This window comes from Neovison vison, chromosome 11 (assembly GCF_020171115.1).
Source record: "Neovison vison isolate M4711 chromosome 11, ASM_NN_V1, whole genome shotgun sequence".
Taxonomy (NCBI): domain Eukaryota; kingdom Metazoa; phylum Chordata; class Mammalia; order Carnivora; family Mustelidae; genus Neogale; species Neogale vison.
The window spans coordinates 36,513,878-36,521,147 of NC_058101.1; the positions used below are offsets into that span (position 1 = coordinate 36,513,878).

General features: G+C 45.4%; 1 long non-coding RNA gene across 1 annotated transcript; it reads left to right on the plus strand.

Moving 5' to 3' along the window:
• Positions 1-2,615: 2,615 nt before the first annotated feature.
• Positions 2,616-6,973, plus strand: LOC122889481. The gene is made up of 3 exons (XR_006380919.1): positions 2,616-2,705; positions 3,086-3,245; positions 6,958-6,973. It is a non-coding gene; the product is annotated as an uncharacterized LOC122889481 (long non-coding RNA).
• Positions 6,974-7,270: the final 297 nt, after the last annotated feature.

Consider the following 7,270-nt stretch of genomic DNA (forward strand, 5'->3'; position numbering starts at 1 on the left):
TGGGGCTGACCTAATAAGCCCCAGAGCTCAGTGCCTTAATCCATGGAGGTTTATTTCTTGTGTATGTGGTCATCTAACTTGGGTTGACAGGGATTGTTCCCTTTCATCCAGCAGCTCTGTCATACCCTTGAGCCTGAAAGACCCCATAGGGTCCTCAGCAATTGTCTAGCAGGTGAGGGAAGAGGCAAAGAGCATGGGGGATTGCGTAGGATGGGCCAAGACTTGGGGGGTGAACATCACTTTGGGCTCTCATTCCGCTGACCAGAGCTCAGTCACGTGGTCTCTGCTAACTGTAAGGTAGTTGGGGAAATGTCGTCTAGCTATGTGTTCAGGAATAAGAGGGTGGGTTTAGTGGGCAGCTGGCTAGTCTCCAACATACAATGGATGGCGTGAAACATTTCCACCATGTTAAAATTTAATGTCTTTATTTGGTATGTTTACCGTTTCTCTCTGATATTTTGTTTCCGTTTGGAAGAGATCTTTCTTACACTACCTTTGTCCTCACTGATGACAGCTTGGGCAGTAAATAGTAGTATTTCATGTTTCAAGTCCTTCAGAATCCTCCCACATTTGCTTTTGTTATTTCCAGTTATTCCATTCTCTCTTCAAAGTCCTCTGCCTTCCATTTTGCAGACTTGCTTTGCAGTCAGAATGCATTTGATGTCTCCTCTGAGGCTTCAGGAGAAATTTTTCTGTTTCTCAGACTTTTGACATATGGATCAGCTATTTTAGGCATCTCAAAACCTAAACTCTGCAGTAAATGAACACACCTTCAAAAATACACTGAAGTATTTGATTAATTAAAGCAAGTCTCAGAAAGGCACACACCTCTTAGAAACTCTCCCATGTACTACTATATTAAATTCAATGCCGGTAACTTGTATTTAACACGATGAGTAATAGAACTTACAAGCTTAATTCTAGAAAGGCCAAGTAAATAAATGCCCAGAAACACAATAATTCCCGAGAAACAATCATGTCCCCATCAACTATCATTGTTAACGTTTGAGAATTAACCAGCACGGTTTTCATGGGAACCCAGACTGATTAGGTAGAAACCACACCCAGCAGAACCTCAGAAGAAACATCCTTGACCTTTTAGATATATTGATATTATTATTTTTTTCCTTGATGTCATTGCCATCAAGATCAACAAAGGGCTTAGGGACACATTAAGCTGCAGCTGTTGCAATTAATTGTGCCCTTGGAGCCTCAAGGCAAGGCCCAGCGGCGGTGGCTAGCCTAGTCCTAGGGAGGGTGTAGTTCTAATAGGGACTCCTTGGCAGAGTGCTCTGTAGGTCCCTCCCTGGAAACAGTCAATGGCTGGCTTAGGTGGGGAAGGGGCCAGTCCTGGCCTGAGGCAGGGCTGGGGCTGGGCCTGGGTGGTGACAATCTCCTTGGCTTGGCCATCCAACCCGCACTCAATTACTCCGGCTGGGTGACTCAACTTTAAGCTGACTGGGAACTACAAACAGGGCACCTGACAACTAGCTGCCGTTTTATGAGAGTGGGGCTTGAGGTCATCAATTTGCATTTTCCAGAACGTGTTCTACTGGCTCCCTACCGGAGTGACGGCTGCAGCTCTACCATGGCAAACCAATGCTAAAACATTTGATTTTCCTGCAAATGGTGAGCCTTAGTCTGCTCAAAGTTTGACCAACATTTTGCTTCTCACATCATGCCACGCAAATTTGTGCAATATCTTAGTATTTTAAAAAAAAAAAAAAAAAGTAAGCACCTGGGTAGCTCAGATGGTTAAGCCTCTGCTTTCGGTTCAGGTCATGATCCCAGGATCCTGGAATTGAGTCCCACATTGGGATCCTTGCTCAGTGGGGAACCTACTTCTCCCTCTCCCTCTGCTGTTCCCCCTGCTTGTGCGCTCTCTCTCTCTCTCTCTCTCTCTGTGTGTCAAATAAATAAAATCTTAAAATAAAAAGTTTAAAAAACTTGTTTTATGGCTTTGCTCTAAAACCAGAATTAGACTCTTAATTGCTGTATGAAAAGAATTCTAGGCAGAATTAAATTAAATTTGGCTATTTGATTATCTGCTGAATCTAAGTACATCTTCCTTATATTGTTCTCACCTCAGTGGGATAATTAATTAGTTATTCCACTAGGTGTTTGTGGAAAAACAAGGTTTGGGTGATCTCATGCCAAGCAAATGCCCAAAACGAAAAAGAAGAGTTCATCATTTTATAACCTGTCTCTCGGTAAGTGTAAACCTTGGTTTAAGGGAGCCAAGGACCTGGGGCAAAGCAGGCTATCAGGGGAATCAGATGGAGATGTCAGCAAACACTTTAACGATGTGTGCCAAGCCCTGGGGGAGAGGAGAGCGGGAGGGGAGCACCCTTCCGTGCAGGGAGGTTGGTCTTAAAAGGGTTTTTGGTGCCTTTTATTTTTTTTTCCCTAGGTGGAGTCTGTCTGCCCTGCCTCTTGATTATACGACACATTCAGCTCCATTAAACAGGTCACTGGCAAAAATGAGCAAAACTAGAAGTTCTCTTGGTGGAAGAGAAATAGGAAAATTTGGGTTGTTCCGTGGAACTTCAGCCACTCCCCATGTTCTCCATGCCAGCTGAGAAAGCATCTTTAAGCAAAACACAAGTCAAAAATGGCCACAGCCTCACACACCGGGCTCGAAAGCTCCACCATCTATATGGTCCGGCCCTGTAGGACAACGTGCAGGGAAGGAGACGCACAGAAAGGTCAGGTGACCAGCTGGGATGCGGAGTGGCTAAGGTTGGCCGCTCAGGGAAATTCTGAGTCTTTCCTTCTGGGGTCTGTGGGGTGGGGTTGGGGGGTGGCATTGTGAATCAGGATTTGGCCAGGCAGGCTCTGACTCACTTATCTTCTACAGATAGTGCTCTGGGTGCCTGGGGACAGGGAAGCCACATCACCAAAATTTCCAGCTGTCAGCATCAGGGTGTTTCCTGGTTGTTTTCCTTTTCACCACTTAAATGTTCACTTGGGTGTTTTCAAGCGGGGAACCTTTGAAACCTCTCCTGGTTCAGTGTCCTCAAGGGAGTAGTTAGCAGTTGAGGTTCTATAACAAACCGGCTGCATTTATGTCTAAAAACTTTTACAGGGCCTTTTAAAATGTTCTCACCGAATCACTCAAGATTGTATCAGCATGAAGCATGTCATCCACACCAATATCCTCAGAGCCTCCTCATGAATAATGTGACTAACAAGCGTCCTGTGTGGCCGCCTGGCACTCTGGGAGCTTCATCAGCCTGACTCCTCAGGTAACTTCCTGGCAAACATCCTTCAAGATGGCCTCCGCCTTGCCTGGGGACAGCAAGTCCTACTATGAGGGAGAATCAAAGGACTTTAAATTTTATTTCGCCTGTTTTTTTGTGTGTGTTTGGTTGTAAAGGACAGAGGTAGATTTATCCTTTGACAGAAGACCTTGAGAGGGGATTAAATCAGTCTTCCCAGCTAGCTTATCCTTCTCTCTCCCCCCAGACACAGGGGAGGACACAGCAGTTGGGGGGCAGGGACGGGGGGTTGTGGAGTTGGAGAGTCACCATAACTGCCACCATGTTCTCTAACCTCTGGGCTCACTCTGACCTCCTAGCCATACTTGTCCAAGAGAAGGCAAATCCCCATCCCTGTAAAAATGTCTCCAAAGAGACTTTACAAAACAAATGTGGATAGACACTCCCCGGCTCTGTAGAACAGAAGGAAAATTTAAACTATAAAGACGGACATATTTACAGGGGCCGGGTCCCATATGCTAACACAAAGATGTCTAGACAGAACTCAGCTCACCCGCCCCTTCACAGAGCTTTCTCCCAATCCCATCTCTTCCCATACCCTTTGTCTATGAAACTCTGCCCACTTTAATGTAAGATCCAAAGTTCAGCCTCCTAGTTCTGCAAATTTACAGTAAAAGCAGCAACAGCAAATATTTAAACCAGCAGAAACAATATGAGGTAATAAGAGGACGGTCACTCCTCACACAGATCCTTCCCTGGAACAGAGAAGTCAAAGTCACCAGCTCTTGCTTTATAATCTGACACAGCTTTGCTGCTCTGCGGTATCAGTAGGCTAATGTATAACGTTGAGTATTTAAAGTCGATGTTCACCAAGCACTTGCCACACTCGGGGCACTCTGCTGGGCACTCTGTATTCATCTAATGGCTTGAGTTTTACATCTCTCTGGTGTTGTGGCAAAGAGCAGGTGATTAGTTGTGACATTTTGTAGATGAGCAGAGACCCTGGGAGGTTGGAGAATCTGTCCAGTCACCATGGTTGATCCATTGTAGGGTTAGGTTTCTTTTTTTTTAAGCTTTTATTTGTTTATTTTTAAAGGATTTTATTTTATTTTTTTTAAGATTTTATTTATTTATTTGACAGGGAGACACAGAGCAAGAGCGGGAACACAGGTGAGGGGAGCAGGAGGGGGAGAAGCAGGCTCCCAGCTAAGCAGAGAGCCTGATGCAGGGCTTGATCCCAGGACCCTGGGATCATGACCTGAGCCGAAGGCATAGGCTTAACCAACTGAGCCACCCAGGGGCCCCAAGATTTTATTTCTTTATTTGACACACACAGAGAGAGCACAAGCAGAAGGAGTGGCAGCCAGAGGGAGAGGGAGAAGCAGGCTCCCTGTGGAGCAGGGGGAGCCCAAGGTGGAACTCCATCCCAGGACCCCAGGACAATGACCTGAGTCAAAGGCAGTTGCTGGCAAACTGGGCAGGGAGGGTTGCAGAAGGTCTGATGAGACATGTGTGAAGGTGGACACCATACACTCTCAGGGTGGAGACCTCTAGGTGATCCAGAAGACCAGGGCAGCACTTGTGTAGTAGGGTCAAGGCCATACATGAAGATCTGTGGTCCAATCGCTAGTAGTAACATTTAACACCAATGAAGCAGTTAGTGTGTACTAAGTGCCGCTAAGCACTTACGCATTAACTAATCCAGTAGTTCTCAAACTTGAGCATATATCAGAATCATGGCTATTAGAATGTGGATTGCTGGCCCCACTCCTAGAGTTTCAGATTCAGGAGCGATCCCTCGCTCTCCTTTTCTTCCTAAAGCCTCTCCTTCGTCCTATGTCCTGTTTGGGTCCCTGTCTCCCCAGAACTTCTCTGCTCATGCTAACTATGTTATCTCCCCTCTGTACTCTTCTGAGTGTATTGTTTAGGGCACTTACTAGATCTGGGTTTGAATCCCACAGATTGATTTACTGGCTTCGTGAGTGTGGACAAATCATTTTACACTTCTGTGCCTTCATTTTTTTTCAAATGTAAAATGAGAACTGTAATACATTATTTACTTCATAGAGCTGTTGTGAGGATTAAATAAATAAATATATAGTGTAAGAAATGTTATAAACATATATACATACATATACAGTATATATTATGCATATAATTTTAGAAATCATAGTTTACTTATTTAGTTGTGATAAATGATTGCCTTTCTTTTGGTTAAAGTTATTACTGTAATTTAAAACAAAAATTGATGTGTCTTTATCATTAGGTCTCATGGTGGTAGGATCTGATGACACTCATTGGGAAGCCTTCAGGATAAGTGATAGCAGGAAACTAGAGAAGTGGATGGAGCTGTAGGAAGGCCTTGGCTGTGGGTTGAAGGAACATCATTTGTAGGAGGACATCAATCATCTCTGCTCATTAGAGGCTTCTCTCAGTAAAGACAGGGAAGGAAGGGAGTAGATCTTAGAGCGGAGACTTTGAAAATGAAGAGATTCAAAAGTCCTTTAGCAGACAAAGGAGATGATTTATTGAAATCAGATTCTCCAATATAGATGGCAACCAAAGCAAGACCTAGGTGGCCCCTTGAACGGCCAAACCAAGAGACCAACTTAGAATAATATGGGAAGAAGACACCTCCTCTGAGTTATGATTTCTGGCTAGGAACGTTGCTTCTGGCAAATCTGGTTGGCCATAGAAAACGAGTCAGGGGCGCCTGGGTGGCTCAGTGGGTTAAAACCTCTGCCTGGATCCTGGGATCCAGCCCCACATCAGGCTCTCTGCTTCACAGGGAGCGTGCTTCCTCCTCTCTCTCTGCCTGCCTCTCTGCCTACTTCTGATCTCTGTCAAATAAATAAATAAAAATCTTAAAAAAAATAAAATAAAGAAAGAAAGAAAAACCAAGTCAGGGCATAAAGTCAATGTCTAGGGCTAGTTAAGAGCCGTAGGGTCCAGAGGTCTGATGGCGTCATGGAGGCTACCGCTCGATCACTGAAGGCTCGCCTATAGGCCAGGAGGGAAGACTCTCGGGGAGCAAGATAGGGCAGTATCTTTTGCATCCCAAGGATCAAGCTAGGAAGGGGGTTTGCAAATGAGACTAGTTACATAATTTTCATGCCCCCGGGCAAAATGCAAGGGCACCCATGAAACCATCCTTGGTTGCAAGAGAGAGAATTTATCTATAGTTCAGAGCCAGGGAAGAGTCTGGGGTGAGCAAGGGGACCATGAAGCAGGTTCTGATAAAGATTAGGGCTCTCACCAGAGTGGGAAGAGCTGTCAACCCAAACCCACTTTGGAGTAAAACTGAGTTTTTTTTTTTTTTTTGTCTCCAGCCCCAGTAGGTGGGAAAAAAGCAACAAAGTTTGAGAGTTTACCTTGTACTCAGTTCAGGTACCTATAGTTTAGCAAATATGCTCAATTTTAATCTTCTGGGAAACTATTTTTATGTTTCCTTTCTTAGTTTCATGAGTAAAAATTTCTCAAGAAGATTGCTAATCCTGATTTGGCTGGACAAAGAGGACAGGGAGGTTTTCCACATGGGGCTGGCAGACAGGGCGTCAGTGTCTCTCTGGAGGCCAAGTGCAGGGGAAGGCTGGTACTGACTCCACCCTTGGGTGGGGGGTGGTCAGCATGGATGGACGCGTGGGCGGGGGGAGCCCCAGAGGCCGTGGATACTCTCAGCTACAGATGCTGCTACTTCTGCTGGACTGCTTGCTCCCACTGGCCCCTCTTTATACACCAGAGATGACGATCCTGGAACGAGAGGCATTTTCAATCTTCCAAAGCAGACTACACAAGGATGGGCGTTTTCCTTCCCAGGGTCATTTTGAGGACTGTGCACCCATTCTGCTGGTCCTGAAGCCCAGCGTGCAAGAGGAGAAAGAGTTTGGACATTTAAAGGAGTCTGTTCTGGAATAGCATTGTGGCTTTGCCATGGTTACAATTTTCTCCTTCCTTCCTGCTTGATGCTGGTCTGTGCTAAGTGCTGGGGATACAGTGGGAAACAAGGCAGAGGTACAGTCCCTTCTCTGTTGGCACCCACAGTGGACAGAGCA